Genomic DNA, 26,526 nt, shown 5'->3' with positions numbered 1-26,526 from the left:
GTAAAAGATACTGATGAACAGAGAGGTCAGATAGAAGCACCTACTCTGCATGCTATATTACAACTACAGAAAGAGTAATTTGGGGAGAATACCACTAATGTTGAAAAAAATCAATTATGCTGCTCAATGTGTAATAAAGAGGAAAGGAAAAACAAACCGCAAAAAAGAAAGTTACTGTTATCAGAACCATTCTTCAAGGTTCAGTACCTTGACATTAAATGTAAACAGTTACAAAAACAGTTTAACAAAGGCATTCCTCGTTTTAAGTTCATAGGTGTGTACTAGGCTCATGGACCTGGAGCCTTTACAAGCCTAACCCATAGGATTACCCTGGCAAAGTGCCACCCGACCTTAGTTTCCAGTGCCGCTGTCTAGTAGAGCTACTGGAGTGATCCCGGGGTGAATTTTCTATTTCCCATCCACTCATCAAGATTTTTCTTGAAGAGGGCCAGTGAGGTGCTCTGTTTGACATGTATGGGAAGTCTATTCCACAGCATGGGCAGTCTCTGGGTTATGAACCTGTCCCTCCAGCACATTCTGCTGATTTGTGGTAATGAGGCTGAGGTCTCTGGAGCGTGTGGTGCAGAGGGATTGGGATTTCTTTAGATGTAGCATTTCTAACAGAGCTGGGTCAGACATGGCTTTGTAAGTCAAGCACAGATCGCCTCTAAGTAGGAGATATGAGACAGAGAATAGTTGGAAGTTTTTTGAGTCTGTCCATATAGGACAAGTGTTTAAGGCCTAGGATCCTCTTTGTGAGGTACTTTTGCAGCCTCTCCAGTTGTTGCAGGTGTCTAGTGAGGTACATGCCAAATGGGGCACTGTACTCAATGATTGGCCAAATGAGGGAAGAGTAGCGGGAGACAATGACCTCTTTCTTTTGTGGATGCAAAACCCTTAGTAATGAGATGTGCCACATAGAAGGACCTTCTGACCACAGTGGCAGTGTGGTGGTCAAAAGAGAGGTTGCTGTCAACCTGTGTTCCCAGATTTCTTATAATGCCTTCTGTGTTCAGTGGGCTACCATCAATGTGATAGTTCATGAGAACTGGGTTTTTCCCAAAGGGGATGATGAGGCATTTTTTGGCATTGAGCTTAAGGCCATGGTTCTGACACCAGTTGTCGGTCTCAGTGAGGCCTTTCTGTAGGATGTCAACATCACCAGGGGAGTTAATAATGGCTCCCAACTTGCAATCGTCTGCGAACTTTGTCAGCCAGAGTCCCTTCGTGTTGGACTGGACTTCTGAGAAGTAGATACCAAACAGGAGAGGACCCAGGACCAATCCCTGTGGGACTCCACTTGTGACTGGTCAGCAGTGTGACTTGGAGTCAGCTATTTTCACATTGTGGGTTGTATGTGTGAGCCAGTTTGCAACCCACCTAGTGATATAGGGGTTGATGCCTAGCTTAGTGAGTTTTTCTATGATTCCTGAGTGGGGAATGGTATCAAAGGCCTTGGTCAGATCAAGGTAGGCTGTATAAACCACATTGCCTTTATCCACAGCTCTGGTGACTACTCAAAGAAGTCGACCAAGTTGAGCAGGCATGATCTACCCTTAACAAAACCAAACTGTGTGGGATCCAGAGTTTGGAGATTCCCTATAGCCTTGATTATTAGGTCCATGATGATGTGTTCCATAGCCTTGCATATCAGACTTGTCAGGCTAATGGGGCAATAGTTCCCAGGGTCTGTACTCGCTCCTCCTTTGTGGAGAGGGATGACTATAGGAGTGCACCATTCGGTAGAGACAAAGCCTGAGGTGAGGCTGTGATTGAACAGGGCACACAGATGAGGTGCCAGTTCACTCTGCAGTTCATGTAGAACACAGCCAGAGATATTGTCCGGTCCCATAGAAGCTGTATTCTTGGCCTTGGAGAGTGCTGTTTTAACCTGTGCAGCAGTAATACTGGGTGCCTGGCAATCTACTGGTATTGTAATTGGTCCTTTGGGGGGAGGGGAAAAGTTGGCACTGAATCTGTCTGCCAGTATATTGGCAATATCTGTTGGCTCGGTATAGGAGGTACCATTGTGCACAGTATCTCAGTGCAAATCTGGGTATTGCTGTGGAGGTTATTTACATAACTATAGAAGGCCTTGTGGCTGTCTTTACTATGTGCTGCAATTCTGTTTTCATAGCTAGCTTTAGAGGATTTGATGAGGGTTCTCAACTTTTTGTTGAGGCTGAAAAGGGAGTTTTTCCAGTCTTGGGACTTCACCTTATTCCACCATCAGTCTCCTCCTTCTGTTGTAGAGTTTGTTTATGGCAGGGGACCACCAGATTGGCTTCCTTGTTTTTTTGGAAGAGAGTGTCTTAGTTCTACTGGGTATGGTGAGATCCATGCATTTGCGTACGTGTTTGTACAGTGCATTGGTGTATGATTCGGCGGTCATGCAACTATTCTCCATTTGCATGGGTGCTATGAAGTTAGACACCTCTGTTATTAGAAGCCCAAAGTTAGCTTTGGAGAAGTTTTTCATGATGGTTATCTTTGTGGGGTGTGGGGTGGGTGGGATGTCTATTTCTAAGGTGATTAGTTTGTGGTCGGATCTAACCAGGGAGGAGTTGACTATTGGTGTAGAGCAACGGTCACCCATGTTAGTAATGACCAGGTCAAGGATGTTGCTACCTCTAGTGGGGGTATGTACGAGCTGGTCCAGGGCATTGGAATTAATGAATTCCAGGAAATGGTGGGCAAGTGTATTGGTACACGAGTAGTTTTCCCAGTTTATGTAGGGGTAGTTGAAGTCGCCCAGTATGAATGCGTTAGGTTGGACCCTAATATTCTCCAGGGTGCTTAGGAACATGGAGTGAGTGTCTTGCGATGTGGTTGGGGACTTGTAACAGGCTACGACCTGAATCACTGTCTTACCCAATGTTAGCTGCACCTGAAGTATCTCTGATGCATTATGTTGGGCTACCAGTCTGGAGGTGTGCGCATCCTTTATGAATATGGAAATACCACCACCTTTGGAGCTTTGGTCCAAGTTCTGGGGCCGAAAAGTGTAGAATGAGTTATGGCCTGGTAGTGCAGAGGTGCTTTCTGCTGCCTTGAACCAGGTCTCTGTTACAGCACAAATGGCGATGTTCTCCATTTTAAGGAGTGCTTCGAGTGAGTGCATTTTGAGATTTAGACTTCTAGCATTGAGCAGCATGACTCTCAGATTGCATTTGTTTGTAGCTGTTACGGTGGTAACTTGGTCTTTGGAACACTGCCTAAAAAAGGCACTATAGGGGTGGCAAGAGCCTTGGCCAGTATCTGGCAGCCAGGGGTGACAGATGCAGGCCATCTCTGGCAAATCATCAAGGTCTGTCAATCATGTCATCCCAGGCAGACAGATACTGGATCCCTTTAGAATGACACCAGAAACTTAGCCAATTGTTGAAATTAATCATTTTCTTCTTGTACTGTGGTATCATTTTGGGTGATGGTAGGATGCTGCTCAGGGCTAGAGTCATACCCACCTGGGCTATGTAATCCGAGTGTTCCTCCATGTCTCTTTTCATGTATTCCAGGGAGGTACGTCTCAGGTCATTCACACCCACATGTGCAATAACAGAGTCATATTTGTACCTGTTGTTGAGGGACCTGAGTGCATACATTATATGGTGGATCCTGGCACCTGACAAGCAGCTGACTGTTACTTTCTCCTTATTTAACCTAGTGAGTGGGACATCAGTGTGCCTCACTATCGAGTCACCTATGACTAGTGTGCTGGGCATGCTGTTTTGCCTTACGGGCTTTGGTTGAGTGTCACACTGTTTAGAAGAGTTATGTGTCTTGTGATTAGTGTTGTGCTGTGGTGGTCGAGTGCATTTCTGCCTTGGAGGTCTCTGCTGGTTGGGTAGATTTTTACTGAGTGCCTCTGCGAAGGTGGGTGTGTGGTTTGTGTTTTTATGTGAAGGCAGTGCTGGTGTGTGTTCTGGAGTGCTATGTGTTCCACCTGGTGTGGCGCAAGTGTTGACCCTCTCCTCTTGACCAGTTATTCTGGTCTTGACTGGAGAGTGCATGGCTTCCAGTTTGGATATACAAGTGCAGCGCTCACAAGTCTGAGTGTTGGGAGGTAAGAGGAGAGGGTTATCGGTGTATATGAGGCAGTTGCTGCATTGCCTCAGGATGCCCAAGTTCACCAGGTTAACAGGAGAAAGCACAGGGAACTGACCTTTAGACATGCCTGGAGGGGTTGGCATTAATAATAAGTACTGGAGCTGTTTCCTTGCAGAAAGGTTAGTGCTGGTAGCACTTTTGTGTGCCACAATAATTGCTACAAGAAGTCTGGTATGGTAAAGTGCTAGACTAATAAGCTAGTAAAAGTGGAGGAGAGGAGAGAACGAGCAAATCTAAGGGAAAAATTGAAGAGCAGACTTTGGCACCTCTCAGAAGCTTACAAAGATTCCTGGATGCAGCAAATCTGTATCTGGAGTAGACTAGTTACAGGAAAGGCGGGAAACAAGTGCAACACGGGCTTTAAAACCAGAAAGTTGAAAGAGATGGAAAAATTCCCATATGGCCAATAAACTACAATTTCTGGGCCATAAACCCCTCCTCTTGTGGTAGATAGGCTGCCTAGTGTTTACTACTTCCACTGACAAGCTAGAAGGCTTCCCTCCGACACAGAGAGGCTTGGGAGGGCTCAGAAGATTACAGTCTTGGATACAGCAAATCAGTATCTGGACTAATTACAGGAAAGGTGGGAAACAAGCGCAAATGCCAGCTTTTACACCAGAAAGTTTAAGGAGATGGAAAAAAAAGTGCTCAAACAGCCAATAAACTACAATTTCTGGACCAGAAACCACTCCTCTTGTGGTAGATAGGCTACCTAGTGCTTACCACTCCCACTTAAAGGCTTGGGGGGCTCAGAAGCTTACATACAGTCCTGGATACAGCAAGTCTGTAATCTGGACTAGACTAGTTACAGGAAAGGTGGGAAAAGCGCAAATGCGGGCTTTTAGACCAGAAAGTTGAAGGAGATGGACATAAACTGCCCAAACGGCCAATAAACTACAACTTCTGGGCCAGAAACCGCTCCTCTTGTAGTAGATAGGCTACCTAGTGCTTATCACTCCCACTGGCAAGCTAAAAGGCTTTCCTCCAACACAGAGAGGCTTGGGGGGCTCAGAAGCTTATAACCAGTCTTGGATAGACCAAATCTGTATCTGGACTAGACTAGCTACAGGAAAGGTGGGAAACAAGTGCAAACATGGGCTTTTATACCAGAAAGTTGAAAGGGATGGAAAAATTGTCCAAACAGCCAATAAATTACAATTTCTGGGCCAGAACCCACTCTTGTGGTAGATAGGCTACCTATTGCTTACCACACCCGCTGATAAGCTAGCAGGCTTCCCTCCAACACAGAAATGCTTGGGGGGCTCATAAGCTTACAAACAATCCTAGATACAGCAAATCTGTAACTGGACTAGACTAGTTACAGGAAAGGCAGGAAACAAGCCTAGAATTATTATTTTTTTTTTGTTACAAAAAAGCAGCTAAAACAGCACTAAAAACAATTCAAGTGCAGTGCAAGCTAACACTCTTGTGTGTAGCAATATTAAAGCAATTTATTCAAACTGTATTCTGAACTGAATTTAATCATTGTTTAATTCAATCCTGAACAGTTAAAAAATGCCAAAAATATACTTATCAGCTGAGAAGCACACTCAGTCAGAACACAAAGTAAAGTGGAAAGGGAGAAAGCAGAAACAGAAGATAATTCAAGGTTAAGGGCCTAAGTGGGTTGGCCTACTCAAATGTTCTCTCTATATTAGGTAGAATGAGCTAATGACACTAGACTGGGATAGAGCTGAACAGACGGGACTGTTATGAGTATCTGAAATCAAAATATGATCTCAGTAACTCGGTTGAGTGAGCAAATGAGATGGACCCAGGAGGAATGTTCAAACACAAATTTACAGGAGGGGCGGGCAATTCCAAAGCCACCAAGATTAATACCACAACAAGAACAGGGAGGGAGAGCGGAAAACTAACTAGAGAGAGACAGAAAGATCACAATATTCAGTGAAGCAAATAAATACACAGAAAAATAAAATGCAGTACTATCTTTAACACAATATTCAATGAAACAAATAAATAAGCAGAACAAATAAAATGCAGTACTATCTTATAACACTGCAAGTATGTACTTATCTCAGCTTGTAATAAAGTTGATGTAGGTATATAACAGCTAACCAACCAGTTCAAATATTCAGCTATTCAGCAGAAATAAATTCAGAGAGAAGTGACTAAGACTTATAAGCACAGAGAAACCCTCTAGGAAATTACAAATTCCTGGTGTAATTTACCTTCAAGATGTTCCTTCTATAAGTAAGACAGGAGGGGAGAAAAAATGTGCATGTGTGTGTGTGGAAGCATGTGTGCGTGCGTAAGATCTTCTTGTCACTTGGTTTAATGAATGCTCAGGGGTGGTAGTCTTGATTTGAAAAAGGGGGATACCAGCACCATTGACCACAGAAAGAAAGACCCAGAACTGATTAGTGGTCCAAGTGCTGGAGAACCCTGCTGAGAAGGATAAATGTGAACGGCTAATAACAGCTAACCCTTCATGGAGGAAAGAGGCAGTCAGACCAAGTGCATGGCTGATGGAGAGTGCAGATAAGTAAGTCAGCACACAATACCAAAGGGCTACTAATGTGCATCCACCAAGTTGTGCAAAGACAGTAGCTGCTAATCCACTCATGCAAGGAAGACTATGTGAGCCATGAGATGGTATTGATGTCAATGTGTCAGGGTGCACGAAGATTGTAGGTCATAACGTGAAATGCAACCCCGCTCCACAACTGCCTGGATGAAGGTCCTTCCACTTCTTAGTTCTTACTCTAGTAGCAGCTGCCTACAGTTATAGGAGACATAAAGCTAACCTCCATTGAATGTTGGAGTCCCCCATGGATTGATGTATGGTACAACAACTTGCTGCGTACAAGAACTGAGTAGGCAATGGGACCAATGCAAATAAAATGATGGATAGCAGGCACAGATGTTCAAAAGACAGAAGAAAAAGGAAAATGGGATAGTAAAGGAGTCAGGTAGGGCATTGGTAAGTGATACGTAAAATACTCATACATTTTAGGGTAACAGTACTGTATGCTTTTTTTCCATAAACAAAAAAGTGACAGTTATTGTAGAAAACTGAACCTTACACATACACTAATACTGAAATTGTGTGGGTAGATTGCAGACCTTAATTTTAAGATGGGGAATGCTTAAGAAAGGCAGAGAGAAGACTGAAATTTTTACAAATTAAAGTAAGTGTTATCCAAAGTTAATATGGTTTGTATGACAAATAAAAAGTATAAATATATCTGTGACAGTATATAAATTATGTTTTATATTGAAAAAGTTTAAAAATAAGTCGATTGCATTCCAGGTGAAATTAAAATTAGAACATAAATTTCAAGTCAAGAACGTTAGGTTGAAGAAGGAAAAGAAGTATCCCAAAAGGGTACATACCTTTAAGCCTAGAGTAATCTGCATGTCATGTGACGTACAGTTGTTAGGTCAGATGGAACACAGATATGTATTCTAACTGTGTGGCATTTAATTACACTTCTAATATGACCAGTTTCATAGCATGTCCATATTTGGTCAGTGCAGTGGTGCAGTAGTTAATATTGTCGCCTCACAGCAAGAGGATCTCTGGTTTAATTCTCAGCTGAGGTGCCTTCTGTGTGGAGTCTGTATGTCCTCCCTGGGTTCGTGTGGGTTTACTCTGGGTGCTCCAGTTTCCTCCCACATTCCAAAGACATGCACCTAGAGCTTTTCTCCCCAGACCTCCACTAAAAATAGGCTCTGTCCTAATTGGACTTTTCCGGTCAACAAATGCTAAATAAATAAAAAATGCGTAATATTTGTTGCAAGTCGAGAACCCTATGTCTGCAAATGTGAAGGGTACACCACGTATACTTTTTGTGTTACTTATTTAAGTCATGACAATGATTAGCAAATTATCTCCTGGTGAAAGTATGGGGGTACTGTTATTGTTCTGGGCAAACTGTACTACTGATTGCAAAGGCACTGTGTTGTTCGACTGGCCTGTGTGCTCTGGTTTGATCTTTCAACTCTAGGGCATCTGCAGGCATCATCTGTCTACTCTACTGAGCTGCTACTTACACAGGAAAGCCTGAGGATACCTAACTAGACTTGAACTCAGAAACAAACCCCCACCATATCTCAGAAGTACAAGTGTTTGGTCTTGCACTTAAACTAGAATGTGCTAGTTCTGATTTAAATACTTTTTTGAATTCTTCATGCTCTGCTGGAATTCTGCATTTGGAACTGATTTACTAAGTTATTTCCTGGTGAGATTAGTGGGTGCTGCTAATGTCCTTGGTAATATGTGTTACCGATTATAGAGGCAGCGTGTTGTTTGACTGGCCTGTCTGCTCTGCTTTGTTTTTTAAAATCACAGTGTCTGTCGACACTGTTGCTCTACTCTGTTATGCTGCAATTACTTAGAGATGCTTAAGGATACCCAATCAGACTTGACCTCAGTATCAAACCCCACTACATGTGGGAAGTACAAGTTTCAGTACTTAAATTAGAATGTGCTAGGACAACACACGGAGGCACAATGGGTAGTGTTGTTACCTGACAAGAGGAGGTTCTTCAGTTCAGTTCTTAGCTAGCATGCCTTCTGTACAGAGTCTGCATGTCACTGTCTTTGCATGGGCTTTCTCCAGGTTCATCCGTTTTCTCTCACATTCTAAAGACAAGCATTTGATGTACTGGGTGCTCTGAACTGTTTGTAGGTGTGTGTGTGTGTGTGTGTGTGTGTGTGTGTGTGTGTGTGTGTGTGTGTGTGTGTGTGTGTGTGTGTGTGTGTGTGTGTGTGTGTGTGTGTGAGATTCAAAAGAAAACCTGCCAACCTACTTCTGTTTCCCCCCCTCATTTGCCTTGAAATCTCTGTGGATAGTGGCGGCTGTCCTAGGGGTTGGCTGCACGTTGTAAGAGAGTGAGCAAGAATGTGCCAATTTAAATACTCTCCTGTAGTCTTTGTGCCATGGTGGATTTCTGCATTTGGAACTGGTTTAATAAGTTATCTCCTGGTGAGCATATCAGGTGCTGCTGCTTTTTGGGTGAAATTTGCTACTGGTTGCAAGGGCAGTGTGTTGTTTTATTGGCCTGTGTGCTCTAGTCTGTTATTTACACTTATGGTGTCTGTGGAAATTGTCACTCTACTTTGTTGGGCTACAACTACACAAGGATGCTTGCAGCTGCCTAATCGACTTGAACTCACAACCAACCACCACAATGGGGTTACATACTGGTGAGAGCTACTTATGACAATTCAAAGTGTTCACACTGTCTGGTTCTGTAAAAAAATGTATGAAGTGGTGTCACCTCTGACATTTACTGACACGGTATGTATATAATTGTTAACTCTGTTGCTTTGTCTCAGTGTTCATCCTTGTGTTCTAGTATATAGGCCCCTCCTACATATTTGCTTCATTAGCACTCATTAGTGCTCCTTATTTCACCAACAATTTACCTCATCATCTGTTGCTAGCCTGGTAGCATTAGGAACACTGAGGTAATGCAAGAACTGCCTCACGCTCAATTGTTTGATTCTTCTTATAAATAATTCCACAGGTATCTACTAACCTTTGAGGCCAACTTCTCTTCAAAGGCTGTAGAGTGTAATCAGCATGTTGTCTGTTCTGACACCCACCTCATGCAACCATACCCACAATTCCTAGACAAAGAAACAAGCTTTCTTATGCTGAGGTGCTTAAAAAGTTCCAGACTAAACCACAAAAGTCTGCTAGATAACGTTTGGGTATACAGGACACTCACTGTCACACTGACAGGCAAAACAACACACAGACACTACACAGAACACAACTACAAAAGGGGTCACTCAACTGGCAGGCCAAAGCCCTTAAGACAGCAAGGCTTCTGGCAATGTCTTAGTCATAGGTGACACTACAGTCAGACACACAGATGCACCACTCACCGGACTGAGCAAGTCCAGAATGACAGTTAGCCTCTCAGGTGTCACAAGGGCCTTCAAGTCCCTTCACCTAAGTGAATTTGAAATTGGTGTGAAGCTATCTATCATCATCAAAAAGATGCTATAATACAAAAAAAAAGATAACAGACTTCAACTACTGGTCATTCTAAGAGATCCAATATACATCACTATGAGAGGAATTGAATGACAAACCTGACTGCTTTACTTAGGATGATCTGCACCTCTCTCCTCATGTCTTTTGTACCTTGGCTTGAACTTTTCCTCCTCACAGTACCATTTTTAGGCAAAAGTCATTCTGCTCAATTTACTTACATAGCCAATCAAAATCAAAACTACATAAATGTCACACTGCTTAACGTTAGAAACCTAAACAAGAAGGTGCACTCTTTACAGGATTCTTAAATCTTGTAAATATAGATGTCTGTACAGTTACTGAAAAATGGTTTCAGAATAGTTATAGCACCCTCAGAATGCAGAGTTTCAATGCTTACCACTGTTTCAGACCAACACAGAAAATGGTGTTCTACTCCTTAGAAGAAATCTCAACTCCAGACAAGCCATGACAACAGTTGAACTTCTCCATATCCTCTTCATGGTAAACAGAGTTTTGTACCATATCCTAGCCAAATGTACCCATTAATGTCACCTGCAGCCTATGATGTTTATCTATACAAAATAACATCATTCCCTATAGAACCTAACATTATTCTTTTGGGAGACCTCAACTATCCCTCCAATAAGCATTGCTGGTTTAGAGGTAGATCTCTCGCCGGCCACAGTGGAGGCTTAGGTTTGATTCCCGACAACTGCAAAGAATTTTGGGGGTTGGGAGTTGACATAACATTAAGGTGTTTACCTCACAGGCAAGAGGTACAGGATTTGACTCTCACCAAGGAAAATTGGCTAGGCTTAAAATGGTCCACAAAGGCAGACAGCCTAGCACTTACCTATGAACCTTTTAACTAGGAAACCTTCACCACCTTAATTTAAACCGAACACAGATTCCTGGGTTTCATTAATTCTAGCTCCCTAGACCAGAACACATATTTGGTAGGTACAGTGCCAAACCACACCAAAGTGCAATAACAAATAAACAAACAAATGGCACTGTAGAAGAACCAAGCACGAGTCCAAGTAAAATAAGAAAAGTTTTAATAAAACTCAACGAACTACAGCACATAAATGCTTTAACTTTACCACCACATTTTTGTCTTAACACGGACTTCATTAGATGAACCAATATTAATCATTGTCTGTGGTTTACATACTCTTTTACCCACAAACCCTCTTATTAATTAACAATTAATTAATTGCAGATGGCGCAGTGGTGCAATGGCATCATTGTCGCCTCATAGCAAGAGGTTCTCCAGTTTGATTCTCTACTGGGGTGAGTCTGCATGTCATCCCTGCGTTTCTGTGGGTTTCCTCCCACATTAGAAAGACAATGATCTGGAGCATTTCTCCCTAGGCCTCCACTGAAAATTGGCTTTGTTCCAAGTCGGACTTTCCCAGTTAAATGTTAAATAAATAAATTATTTAATTAATTAAAAAACAATCCAACCTGTTCTGTAACCATAACATCAAAAAATCAAACACCTTAACCACTGGATCAATATTATTATACAAATAACATATTAAAATTGTACTGTAACTATGTACTAAAACATTTAAAAAACATTTATTAAAAAATCCAAACGAAGACATAAAACAAACTATGACACTAAAAATAAAAAATTTATTATTCCATTATCCAATACAAAATTAGTTAACAGCACCATCTAGGGAGTTAAAAGAGGCATTGTACCTACACATTCTAAACACCTAAACAGTAAACAAAAAACATAGCCTTGATGTTAATAAATAACAGAAATAAGTAAATGTATATATTTCAATAAATAGTATAAAATATGTGACAGAATTAAGCATACACACACACACACACACACACACACACACACACACACACACATTATATATATATATATCATCCTTCAAAATATAATCAAAACTATTCACAATACATTCAAAGACTAGCTGCTCTCAATTTTAAAATTGGGGCTAAAAACATTTTCATTAAGTCCTGGTGTTCAATTTGCTTCTAATATTAACTACCAGTATACCTCGTTATGTTCTATTTTAGTCTCCCAAGGCCCTCCTCTAACATCTAAGGGGACTTCCTCAAGAAAAAACATAAACCTGGCTTATTGGCAACTCAAAGAATGTTTATAAAGTGTGTTTTTCTCATTTTTAGTTATAACATCATAAAAATGTTCATAAATCCTTCTGTTAGTCTGCGCTCAGTCTTTCCTCTATAAAAAGCACCATATTTCTCACACAAGGTAACATAAATCACCCCAAAAAGTAACAGTTCGTATATGTCCTACCTACTATATGCTTGTCCCAGCTTTTAATATATACAAAATCTGTATTTAATATACAAGGACACTGAGTGCAGGTACCACACTTGTAAGTTCCAGTATTTTTGTTGCTTGACCTGTTTATATTTGTTCTATTCTGATCTAATAAATCTTTTATACTCAACCCCTTTCAAAAATATATTTAAGTGGGGTCATGTAAATACTTTCCAAATCTGAAAAATTGGCAAATCATCTTTTCCATTCTGTAGTAATAATGTTTTTAATATTGGAATCACAATTATAATTAGTCAAAAATGTTCCCTTAAACTCAGGCTCTATTCAAAACCATATTATTCTCATCATTCCTTTCTCGGAATGTAATTCCATCCTTCCCTAGGAGAGGCATAAACCTATCTTTCCTTCCTATTTTTACTTCTTCCTTCACTTCTTCTACCAATTTGAGGGGGTACCTTCCTTCCAAAAAATCTCATTTAATTAATACATTCCTTAAAAAATCTTGTTCATCAGAAGCCACTCTACATATCCTCACATACTGTCCCTTAACTATACTTCTGTTTTGCTTATAAGAGTGGGCGCTAGTGTTAATACAAATAAGAATTAGAAAACGTATTCCTGCAATAAATCATAGATTAAACTCATTCTTCTACATCACGTTATGAATAATAACAGCTAAATAATTCATTTTTCCATATGTAATTTCATACGCAAATCTTAAAAAACTAGTCGTGTTACTAATATAATCAATAAATTCTCTCAATTTATCCTCCGTATCAGTCCAGAAATACAGATATCATCAAGGTAACATTGATATAGCACCCGATAGTTAACATATGTTGTATTAAAAACAAACTTCTGTTCCCACCTGGAGATTATAATGTTAGCATAAGGAGGGGCACGTCATACCCCCATCACTACCCCACTTTCCTGACAATAAAACTCTCTATCAAAATGTATAAAATTATTCTTCAGAACTAACTCTATAAGTTCCAAACAGGTTCCGAATTCATCACTAGTAAATCTACCCATTTCAACAACAGCCTCCTCAAACCATTCTAAACCCGTACTGTGGGATATTACTGTGAATAAATCCATGATATGTACAGTAACAAACAATCTCAGCAGTAAATAATTCAGGTTTAATAGGTTCATACGTAGGTACTAGGCTATCGGTCCAAGGGACTAAGTAAGCCTAGCCAACAAGGTTCCCTGGCTTACGCCACCCAAGAAAGTTATTGTCCTGTGCTCCTGTTGAGCAGAGCCACAGAAGTGATCCCCGGGGTGTATTTCCTATTTCCCATCCACTCATCAAGATTTTTCTTGAAGAGTGCTAATGGGGAACTTTGCTTGACATAGATCGGTATTTTGTTCCAGAGTATGGGAAGTCTCTGGGACAGGAATCTATCCCTCCAGCATGTCCTGTTTATTGTTGTGACAAGATTTAGGTCCCTAGAGTGTGTAGTTTGAGGGATTGGGATTTCTTTAGTTGTAGCATGTCCAACAGCTCTGGGTTTGACATAGCTTTATATGTTAGGCAGAGATCACCTCGGAGTAGGTGATATGCTACGGAGTAAAGCTGGAGTTTTTTGAGATGGTCAGTGTAGGGGCATCTGTTTGAGGCTAGTAATCCTCTTTGTGAGGTACTTCTGTGGCCTTTCTAGCTGCTGCAGATGTCTTATGAGGTACATTCCAAAAGGGGAGTTATACTCTATAATGGGTCTAATGAGTGCTGAGGGGAACAATGACTTCTTTTTTCCTGGATGAGAACCCTTTTGTGATGATGTGTGCCACGTAGAAGGATTTCTTGACCACTGTGGTGATGTGATCATCAAAGAAGAGACTACTGTCCACCTGGGTCCCAAGGTCTCTTATCACACATTCGGTGTTAAGTAGACTGTCGCCTATGTGGTAGTTCATGGGTACAGAGTTTTTACCAAAGGGGATGACAATGCACTTTTTGGCATTGAGCTTGAGGTCATAGCTTTGTCACCAGGCATCTGTCTCAGTGAGGCCTTTCTGTAGGATGTCCACATCATTTGGGGACTCGACTATGGCTCCTAGTTTGCAGTCATCTGCAAACCTCGTTAACCAAAGGCCTTCTGTGTTAGCCTGTATTTCAGAGAAGTAGATACCAAACAGGAGAGGTCCCAGGACTGAACCCTGTGGTACTCCACTTGTCACTGGTTTGAAGTCAGATTTGGAGTTTGCAACTTTTACAGTGTGGGTTCTGCCAGTGAGCCAGCTGGGAACCCATCTTGTGACGTAGGGATTTATACCTAGTTTAGTGAGTTTAGCTATAATTCCAAAATGGGGGATGGTGTTGAAAGCCTTGGCGAGGTCAAGATAGGCTGTGTGAACCACCTTACCCTCGTCTACGGCTTTGGTGACTGCCTCAAAGAAGTCGATCAGATTCAGGAGGCATGACCTGCCTTTCACAAACCCGAACTGGGTGGAGTCCAGAGTTTGGAAGTTACCAATGTGTTTATGAGTTCCATGATGATACGTTCCATGGCCTTACAGACCAGGCTCATCAGGCTAATAGGGTGATAGTTCCCGGGATCAGTGGTGGTGCCCCCTTTGTGGAGTGGGATAACTGTTGCTGTGCACCACTCAGTGGGCACAAAGTCTGACGTGAGGCTATGACTGAACATGGTGCTTAGGTGGGGAGCCAGTTTGTTCTGAAGTTCGTGTAAAATGCAGCCTGGGATGTTGTCTGGTCCCATGGATGCTGTGTTTTTGGCTTTAGAGAGTGCAGCTTTTACCTGTGTAGTTGTGATTACATGCTCTTGAAGACGTCCCATGAATCTTTCAATATGCCATTTTCTTCCATCGTTTTTTTTTTCACTTTAAAATCCAAAAACTTAGCTAATGGAAATATTTTGGACCCATTAGCCACCACAATCGGCCTAACAGGAGGGTCCACATTACTTTTCTGAGTCTTGCATATGCCAAATATACATGGTACTATAGATTTCTCAATAAATAAATACTTGCAAGTATCAGCATCTATCATCTCTTCCTCCAATAAATCTTTTAAGGCAAAATCTATTTTCCTGTAAGCCAAATTTACTTCATTTTTAGAGACCATAGAGTATTTTCTGTCATCACTAAAGGTATCCATCATCTTGGCTACATATATCATGGTATCCATTAAAACTCCCCAGACCAACTGATTCAAGTCTTAGCTGGAAGTACAAAAATATTGGATCTGGTTCTAATTAATATAGCCACCTTATGTTCAACACCTACAGCTACCACATCACTGGTCAAATCTAATTACTGTTTGGTAACACTCACTATGTAGACAAAACCTGACTTAACCACAAAACCTTTCTGTCTTTAGATACTACTCTAAGGCAAACTTAATCCAGCTAGTTAATGACCTGATGAAATCTAAGTGCCCTCCTCACCTCAATGACCCCATCTTACACTCTTGTCACATTTGTGTACAATTTATATGCCTATCTCAAAGCATACATCAAGTCATCTGTCCTCACAAGATATAAACAGAATGCCAAATTTAGGGATAAACCTTTACGGTGGAACCCTAATATAAGTAAACTATACAATTAGAGGAAAAACCTCACAACCTGTAAAATCAAACTTCGTAACCCATCATCTAGATCAAAAAGATCAACAAAGAATATAGAAAAAAAATAAAGCCTTCTTCAGCTATGCGAAAAACCAAAGAGGTAATGCCTAGCAATGCTCAGAGCTAAAACATAACAATACTTATTCATCCCTGAGAATACAGCTAATATATTAGTGGTCAAATTCACCTCTAACGTTACTTCCCTATCTCCCCTAACTTTCCTCATCTTATTAGTGCAACCACACCACCCCCTTCAGATCAGCTCTGAGCAAGTCTTGAATGCTCAATTCATGGCTAAAAACACTAGCTCCATGGGTACTGATAATATGCCAAGTTGCCTTTTTGTCAGCAGCAAACACTGTCTGGTAGACTCATTACTAAGTCTATTCAGCCTCATCCCCTCCACTAGATTCATATTGGAAGAATGCAAACCTGCAGTAGAGGGGAGATCCACTACTGATCCAGGAAACTATAGACCAACAAGCCTCACTAGCCTATCTGCAAAGCAATGTAATGTACCATTACTGAAGTTATTAACAGGGGCATATGTAGTCTAAAAGCCCCAGACAAAAGCCAGTCTGGGTTTGTTAAAGGCAGATTCTATCTTCATAATCTGGTGGGCTTCTTTGAGCAAGTCACTGATACATTAGACACAGGCAAAATGGTTTACATTGCTTACTTGGACCTGCTCATGGCCTTTGATTCCATTCCACATTCTGGCATTATCAATAAGCTAATCAAACCAAATTCAAACTCGTATGTTACCTGCTGGATATAAACTGGCTAATGAACAAAATCAAATATATTAATACCGAAGGCATTTTCTCTTAAAAAAGAGCAATTACCAGTGGTGTCCACCTAGGATCAATTCTGGGACCACTTCTCTTTGGCACTTGCCTCTCTGATGTCAAGACTGACTTTAAAGGCCTATGGCTGACCAAATTTGCAGATGACTGCAAATGTGGAGCTGTCATTAACTCCTCTGCTGACTTTCAGATTATTCAGGAAGGACTAGCACATACCAACAATTGCTGCCTGGAACTCGGCATAAAACTAAAGGCTGCAACTCTGTGCCCTTAGGCAAAACTGGGCATCCATGCATCTACCACATAAGTGACAATCCTTTAAAAGTTGACTCAGTCATTAGGCCTCTGGGCACCATCACTAACACTAAACTACCTTCTGATCACCATGTACCCATTGTTGTTGGGCAACCTTCTACTTAGCCAGACTAATCAACAGGGGTGCTTCTACCAGATCTAAGGAAGTTATTAGCCCTCCTGACTCCTTCTTTATTAGGGCCATAACAGAATATAATGTAATTTGGTATGTACTTAAAATTATATGACCCATCTTGACAGACTGTGGCACTTTCTCACTAAGATAATCAAGGATGTGCCTTCCTTGATCTACCCTGACTCCTTTAAAGTGTTCTTGTTCTTTTCCATTTCCTATGGACTTTTTTGAGTGGTGAACTCTTTCTAGCCTATATAACCGCGAAGGAGCCAATCCTAAGTGACCTTCTGCATATCCACAAAATTAATAACATGCTAAAAATCCTAACAAGAGATCTTAACTTCCAATAAAACCTAAATAGGATCTGCTGGCAAGATAGACTGACCTATATCCCACAGAATCCCTCTTTCATTGAATAGACTTCCTTTGGATATAAAGCAAAGTAGCACCCTGACCCTCTTTAAGCCCAAGACGGATGAACAGATGGGCAATCGTAAATATAGTTTGGTCTAGCTTCAAAAGCCCTTATTAAAAAGGGGTTATAACTAGGTATAAATTAGCCAAATCAATGGGTACTTATGATTTTGAATATTATGGCTAGGGTACTAATGGTTCTCTGGATCAACTTGCTGCTCTCTTATGAATCGCATCCATCTCTTATTGTGACCGTGCACAGAAAGCCTACTATTAACCTATGAACCTATGATATAGTGTCATACTGGCTGACATATCTGCCAGAAATGGAACAATGTATCAGAAAAACTGCATTCAAAAGTCTCTGAGCTTGCAACTACAGCTATAATTCTCAGTGGATTATGGCTCAGCTGCAACCCTCAGAAATTCTTTTACTACCAGGAAACTTTTTTTGGTCCCCTCGGACCTCATTATTACTGTCTTGGCCCCCAAGTACTCAACACCCACACTGGGTCTACCAGCTACTCCTCCCCCATTTTTGCTGGGAACAATCGGAGATCCTGATCGTGTCCTGGGGGACTCAGCTCCTCTGTACTTCCTTCGAGAGGGGATTGTTTTTTTTTAATGACCTACCCACTTCCCTTTCCCCACCCACCATGCCTGTTGCTAATGTCTGAGGGCAGCTCCCCTCTTTGGACCACACACCCCTTAAAGAGCAAATCAATGAGTGTGCTCCCACCTGGAATGGGAACGCCCATCCCTTACATGCCACTCTGTCAGTCATCTCAGCCACTAATCAAACCAAGGTCAGCTAGGCCATAGTCAGGACTTTAAACCTCTATGCCACCAGAGAGGCTATACTATGGTGTGTTGTGTCTTTCAGCTTTTCCCGGTTAGGGGTCGCCACAGCGGAACTTCGGTCCGCCAATGATTGGCAGTAGATTTTTACGTGCCGAGTTGCCGGCCCTGACGCACAGCCTTCAACGAAGGTACGCCCATTCATGCATGTCTCAACACAGAAGACGCTCTAGCTGAGAATTGAACAGGACAACGTCTAGAGAGGCTATACTATAAGGAAACTTAATCAAATCAGGATATTTTAGATCCAGAAATTCACTTTACTCTTCACCACAAGTAGTTCAAATGAAAGGTCTGAAAAAAATATGAAAAGGTACGATTCGCTGTAAATGCCATCAAGTATTTGTGAATCTTTAAAAATTTCCCAATTATTAAACATTTTCTTTACAGTAGTGCAACATACTACATAGATAACTGATCCTTATATTACTAAGGTAAAGAACAGAGCCAAAGACTGAATTTCAGGAGTTGCAAAACTGTTTGATTAGAGATAATTTGACAATGTGTGGTGTAAGAATTAGTGAAATAAGAGTGAGGCTATTACGAGAAACTGACCTAACCATATCAAAAGCTACAGAGGTGTGCAAAGCAAGTGAAAGTACTAGTGCACACAGTTGAAAGAATTAACTGAAGAAAAGACCCTGTAAAAATGTGAGTTAAATAATAAGGCAAAATGAGAAATAAAAGTAAGATGTGCTGTAAAAGCAATGGATATGAAAAAGGGAGCCAAGTGAGAATCCAAGACAAAGGCCAGACTGCTAGATTCATTTTAAATGAAAGCTTGTGGATGGCATGGCCCATAAGCATCACAGCAACTACTAACAGGTCTGTTTTGTTGACAGCCAAAGTTTGAATTAATTTGCCCCTGAAAGTAGATTCATTATTGGGGGGGGGGGGTTGTACTCCCTGTTACTCAAGTGGAAGCTTTAACTCTCACAGCCCCTTACTAAATTAAACTTACTCCAGGATTGTGTCATTTTGGATAAGCTCCACTATGACTCTAGCCATAATTTTATATAGAATTCTGGTTGGGTTGATGGGAGTAAAGTTGTTTGGCTCTGAACAGACCACTCTTGTGAATTAGTACCACTACAGACTCTTGTCATAGGTCAGCAATATGCCTTCATGTTATCCTTTTACAGTAAACTCTTAATTAACTGGCACCCAAGGGGACTGGTAGATGCTGGATAGAAAGAAGTTATGTACTCACCATAACACTCCATGTTTGTTGCTGATCTCACCATTCATCTTGAATGGGTTCGGAGGGGATCATCGGCACCGACTCGGCAGAATACACCAGCTGGAAGTCTCAAACTTGGCTCGTGGTAAGGTAGGTATCCCATGATGCAGTGGTGCAATTCTTGTTTGCTGCTAACAGTAATAAGGACCAATATAATGGTATGGCACCAGGTCAAGGAAAAAAACAGAGTCAAAGGAGCTCATGTATAAGAGGAAAGGTCAACACCAGGTCCTGTAGGAGTCCTTGGATGGGGGTCGTAAGAATGAATGACGAGCTGGACAACAAACATGGAACGTTATGGTGAGTACATAACTTCTTTATGTTATGTTGTCCTATCTCGCCTTCATTCTTACTTGGATGAGACAGCATCCCTAGCATCTTTTTCCCAGGTGGCTCATGGGAGTAAACCTTTGAGCACAGTGGAACCAAAGGAGGCCCTGTCCCTGGAGGGCAAATCAACTTTGGAATGAGTGATAAACGTGAGGATTAGCCCACATAGCGGCAGCACAAATACTGTCCACAGACATTCTGGCCTGGAAAGCAGAGGATGTTGCTAATGCTCTGGTTGAGTGACCTCTAATTCTGAACGGTAAATTTCTATTATTGGAGGTGTATATAAATGTGATACAACTTGAAAGGCAATTTGAAAGGGTGCCTTTAGACACTGGCATACCCTTTTTTGCCTCAGAAAAAGAGATGAATAATTGGTCAGATTTTCTGAAATCTTTAGTTCTATGCAAACAGAATCTGAGCTGTCTATGCATGTCCAATTGGTGGAGTTTATACTCTGCCTTGTTGCTATGATTGGGAAAAAACACCGGAAGCTCAATAGATTGATTTATATTGGATTGAGAGCAAAATCAGATATGGTGGTCTGATTGATATTGCTTGCAACTCTGAGACTCTTCTAGAAGATGCTACAGCTACTAGAAGGATGGTCTTCCAGGAAAGAAATTTGAGGTCACAAGATGAAGAGGGCTTGAACTATGGCATTGTTAGTTGAGACAGGACAAAATTTAAATCACAAGGAGAGAGTGGTTCTTTAAAAGGAGGTCTTAATAAGGAAGTGCCTTTCAAAAATGCTTTACATAACCTGTGTGACTTTAGGTTAGGAGTATGCTCACCAATGTGGAAATTCAAGGTTGCAGCCAGCTGAACTCCAATAGTCACTGCAGCTGAGCCTTGCTGGAAGAGTTCTGCAAGAAATTCTAAAATGGATTGAATTGGAGCAGAAAATGGGTCAATATTTCTAGTTTGCACCCAGTGGGAGAACCTCTTCCACTCGCTGCTATATAGTCTTCTAGTAGAATCTTTATGACAGGATATCAATATGTGTTTAACTGCTGGAGTGAAGTTTTGAAGCCTGCCTAAGTTGGGAAGTGGAGCAGCCATGCTGTCATGTTGAGGATGTGGAGAGAAGAAGGAAGTGTTCCTGACATATGTGTCAGAAGGTCTGTAACTGGGTCCAGAACCCATGGCGTCTCTTGCAGATGAGGCCAGAGGAAGGGGAAACAAATCTGATAAGGCCAATATGGGGCAATGAGAATCAGCCTGCTTCCCAAGGATTTTGCTTTCTGGATGACTTTACGTATGAGGAGAAATGGGGGAAAGGCATAAAAAAGTCTTGAGGACCAATCGTGAATAAGTGCGTCTCTCAGTGTCTCCCCTGGAGGGGGAATAAGGGCAAAGTAGCTGCTACACTTGGTATTTGTGGCAGTGGCAAAAAGATCACAGCAAGGCTGGTCCCATTTCTGGAAAATCTCTTCTGCTATGTTCTGGTTTAGAGACCACTTGTGTGGCATTAATATTGCCCTGCTGAGCTTGTCCGCTATCACATTGAATTTCCCCGGGATGTGCGTTGCTACTAGAAAGCATTGGGAAGATATTGCCCATTGCCAAACACTCAGGGCCTCTCGACAAAGTGGGTATGATCTGGTTCCTCCTTGTTTATGTACGATACCACTGACATATTGTCTGACTGGATTGCAATTGTCCTTAGTGGAAGAGAGTCGTGGAGTGCCTGCAACGCCAGAAGCACTGCTCTCATCTCTAGAACACTGATATGCAAGTGGGCCTTGTGCTCTTGCCATATATCTTGGACTGTCCTTCCCAGATAATGCCCCCCACCCTATCTGGGAAGCATCTGTGGTCACTGTAGCAACAGGTTGTTGTGGAATAAAAGGTCTTTTGATGGTCACATGATTGGACTGAATCCACCACCGTAGATCTCTTTTGTATGACTCTGTTATTCTGACCAGATGGGACATAGAAAATTCTTGTAACGACCACTGAGAAAACAGGAGCCATTGAAGGATTTTCATATACATCCTGGCGAGAGGAGCTAGAGTTATAGTTGAAGCCATGGTTCCTAAAAGTTTCAGAACTACCTTTACCTTGTCCTTGGGAAGAAGGTGAGGTATTTGCTATCTGAGGGCAGAAATTCTGTCGGGTGGAAGACGTGCCATCATATAAATGGTGTCTAGGTTTGCACCTATGAAGGTAATATGTTGACAGGGCAACAAGGCAGGTTTTTGTAAACTGACTGTTATGCCTAGCTGAGCACAAATTTCCAATGTCACATCCCTGGTTTGTTGGAGTGGATGCTTGGTGGTGGCAGTTAGGAGCCAGTCATCGAGATAAGGAAACACTTGGAATCCAAGACGTCTCAAGTGAGCCGTTACTACTGCCATGCATTTGGTGAACACTCTGGGGGCTGTAGTGAGACCAAAGGGCAGAGCTTAGAACTGATAATGACTGGCTCCCAGCCAGAAGTGTAAATAACTCCTTGATGCTCTGTCCATTTTTATGTGGTAGTATGCATCCTGGAGGTCTATTGAGCACATCCAATCATCTTTCCCTAAGAAGGGAAGCACTGACTGCAGTGTCACCATTCGGAACTTGGACTTTTTGACAGATTTGTTCAGTTTGCTGAGATCCAATATGGGTCTCCAGTCCCCTGTTCTTTTTGGCACCAAAAAGAATCTTGAGTAAGTACCGAACCCTATTTGGTCTGCAGGGACTTTTTGGATGACTCTTTTGTCTAGCAGCTTTTGAATTTCTACAGTTGCTTGCTCTCTTAGATTGGGTGGAACATCTGGGATTGTTCTGATGTGTAGGACAAGATGGCAAAAGGGAATGGAATATCCTCTGGACATTATGCTTTTTACCCACTTGTCTTTTGTGATATTTTGCCAGGCTTCTGGGTACAAAGATAAACATCCCCTGACTGGTTCCAGAGTAGAGCAGATGGGCTTCCTTTCAGGAGTGCTGGTAGGGACAGCCACAAAAGGAATCGGGTTCACCTTGGTTTTGCGGACCCCCCTCTGCCTCTAGGACGACATCTACCATTGTTGCCTGCCCCTTGGGAAGGATTCACCTCATGAGTCTTGGAAAGCTCCCTGGGATCTTTTGAACCACATTTTCCATTCCTCTTACCTTCAGGGTAAGGTCTTGAAGGTACTGAAAAATGTACTCCAAGGGCAGATAGAGTTTTCCCTTCCTGCTCACATCTGGTGAGTGTGTCTTTAACGTTAGGTCCAAAAAGTGAGGAATCATCATAAGGGGCATTGGTAAAAGTAGACTTAAAAGGTTTCACAAAATTACACAAGCAAATCCAGGAGTGTCTCCTCAGGGAAACTCCTGAACTCGCTGCCCTACACAATCCATCCGCTGCATATGATATCAGTCTCATGGAGGAGTTGATGGAATTTAAGGTGGACAGCTGGAAGGTGACTTTCTCTGTCACCCCTGCAGCCAATGAACCTTGTAGAGTATCTCCTAGCTCTTTCAGGAGATCTCTTTGAAGCCTTGCAAAGTGAGTGAGGTAGTTCAGCGATCTGAGTGTAAAAATCGCTGACGAAAAGATATGCTTCCTGTATCTGTCCATTGTTCGATAATCTTTGTTCGGAGGATGAACAAATGAGGATGTCCCAGAAAGTTCCTTCTTGGTGGCTGCTGCCACCACCATAACATCTACAGCCACACCTTTTTTAAGAAAATCTTTTCTAGTGGGGGCTGACAAAAACTTGTTTGGCCTCCAAAGGACTGGTTCCATAGTGTCAGGTGACTTCCATGCCTTTCGACTAACTAAATCCATTAGCTCATCACAAGACAGACACCCAGGAGGCTGAAGGTTGAGATCCAAACGCCTTCAGGTACACCGCCTCCTCATCAGAAGGGGTGATGATGTTCCAGCCACCTCTCTGTTTTCGGATTTCAAGGATATCTGCAAAAGAGATATCTTCAGAGGACGACTGTGGGGACCCTTCTGACTCCTCAAGGTCAGTGTCTGAGGTGACAGACTCATCAGGGGAGGCTATATGCTTCCTCTTGCATGTCCTCTTACGAGGGGGCTCCTCAGAAGGGTATTCTGGGGAGGCCTTGGAAGAGTAGGGTTCACCCAATGGGGTTCCTGAGGCTCTGAATCTCTGTTGTCCTGTGGATGGGGTGGTGCCGAGAGAGTATATGATGTTTTGGGGGGACGAATGTTAGTATTCTTGTGTAGAGCTGTAGAGTGGGACAGCACACTCCTCATCAGTTTGAAAGCAAAACCCACTGGTTCTGAGGATACCTCCAGTTTCAAGGAAGCAGAAGACACTCCCAGCCCCAGGGAGACCATCTCTGAAGCTGATGTAGGAGCCAAGCTCACCCAAGCTGACGCACAGAGGGGTAGAAACTCGGGTCCAAGCATCCCCCTTGGGGTTGACCGGAGAACTTCAGCTCCCAGACACCCCAGATGGCACCGAGACTGTCGCAGCAGAGATCGGTTCAGGAATCTCCCAAGGGGGTCCCAGAATCGACGGGTCTACAGCAAGTGGTACTTGGCACTCCAGCTCCGAAGATCCAGCTTGGCTCGGAGGAGGAATGACAGTGGATGTAACAGTTTTAGAAGGCTCCAAAACCTGTTGGGTCGGAGCAGAGAAAAATTTTGCCACTGCCGGCAACTTCAACAGTCTGCGCACTACCCGCTCCACATCATCAGATAGGCTCCTAGAGGACCTGGAAGATAGAGTTGGTGAACAAGATCTCTCCAGAATGGGAGATCTCAAAGTAGAGGAGACCAGTGGAATTTCAATGGACCGGCTCCGAGCATGGCTTCTTTTGGTTTTGAAGACCTTGGAGGCGAAGAACCAGGTTTGTCAACAATAATTATTTCCATTGGTTCCAAAGCCTGTGGAGCCAAGAAGGTTGAAGGTTGAGAAATGTTTGAGAATTTTTCAGGAGGCTCTGACTGCGCCGAAGAGAGAGGAGATGGCCTTTTGGTTGGTTTGTCCCTCTTAGATGAAGAAGATGAAGAAGAGGAAGAAGAAAAAGAAGTACTCTGTGCAGCTTCCTCAAAGGTCAGTTTCAAGAGTCCTTTGACAATCAATTTATTTTTCCTCTCCTGCAACACACGGGTGCTAAAGAAGTGGCAGAAAAAGCAATTTTCCTGGAGATGGATAGCTCTTAAACAACAAACACAAATGCTGTGTCCATCTGTAATAGACATTTTCTGGACGCATTTTTGACATTTCTTAAAGCCCAAAGGCTTATGTTCTTTCTCCCTAGTCTCTTTGGACATATTAGGGAAGAGAAAGGTTCTATAACAATTATACACACTGAGTAAAAAACACACAGAATAACCACTTCTAGCAAAAAATATATTAACATGCTAATTTAACACACACAGCACATCTAGTGAATATAAAAAAAACCCCAGCTTATCTCCAACTAAAACGAGCACTAGGACCTCTAATTTAAACAGACCTAGTAAGCTATAATAAAAAGACAGACAGGATACACTAATACTACTAGCCCTCTAACTAAAAACAGGAAATTAGCTCTCTAACTTAAATGAGCTAATGAACTAACCAAGTAAGTAATTAACTAAGTGACTAGAAATACATAAATACATACTAATAAGCAATTTTAAGAGCACCCCTACAGGAAGATAAATTACGGGATACACAGTACAGGCCTGCAAAAAGCAACGGCCAAGAGGAAGCACACAACAGCGGAAAAAAAGGAGATAAATTTAAGTTAAACACGAACGCTAAGCTTTAAAAAGGGCACAGTACTCAGTAAACTAACTAATCTCTAAATTCTAAATAGTTTTAAATTCTAGAAGGCAAAACACAAAAAACTTAGCCATGGCCAAGAAGAGAACATCCAACCTTGTAAAGTGGCAAGCGAGATCTGGGGAACTACACCACTGCATCATGGGATACCCATCTTGCCACACGCCAAGTTTGAAACTTCCAGCTGGTGTATTCGGCTGAGTCGGAGCTGACAATCAGCTTCGAACCCATCCAAGTAAGAATGAAGGCGAGACAGGACAAGACAACATAACATCTGTAGTTTCTGGTTGCTTGAGAGTTACTATTAAAAATAGGCCTGACTAATATTGTACCCTATACTATTTGTTTTGGTTTGACTTGTTCTTAGGTTGGGGAGACAGAGAATTTATTTCTATCTTCCTTTTTAAAACTCTAAAACTCTAAAAACGTAAGGTATGTTTCTGCAGGGAGGGGGACAGAAAGTGCAACACATGAAAATTGTACTGTATTTCTTTGATTTTTTTCTGCCAGTTGCTTGAGTTGCAGTTAACTGAGAGTTTACTGTATTTAGCATAACTGAAGAAAATTTGGTTTTGGTTTTCCTTGATTCTCTGTAAGAAACAATTGGGTATGTTGCTTATGTTGTATGGTCTTCTGGAACTTGAGTTGATATCCGCAGGTGTCCTTGACATCACAGAAATCCTCCATGGTGAAATATCCCTCATTTCCAGGACAGTCCTGCCTCGAGCCGGTAGTCAAACATGCAACAGTGGCTATTGAATCTGCACTGG

At 42.0% G+C, this 26,526-nt stretch overlaps 1 protein-coding gene across 3 annotated transcripts in view; it reads right to left on the bottom strand.

Annotated features, from left to right (window-relative positions):
• The window catches only part of WASF1 (WASP family member 1), a 1,915,084-nt gene that overhangs the window by 1,792 nt on the left and 1,886,766 nt on the right, over positions 1 to 26,526 (bottom strand). The window lies entirely within an intron of this gene.

This window comes from Protopterus annectens, chromosome 1.part0, assembly GCF_019279795.1.
Source record: "Protopterus annectens isolate FY-2018-M chromosome 1.part0, PAN1.0, whole genome shotgun sequence".
In the NCBI taxonomy this organism is placed as follows: domain Eukaryota; kingdom Metazoa; phylum Chordata; order Ceratodontiformes; family Protopteridae; genus Protopterus; species Protopterus annectens.
This window is presented reverse-complemented; position numbering and strand designations above follow the sequence as displayed.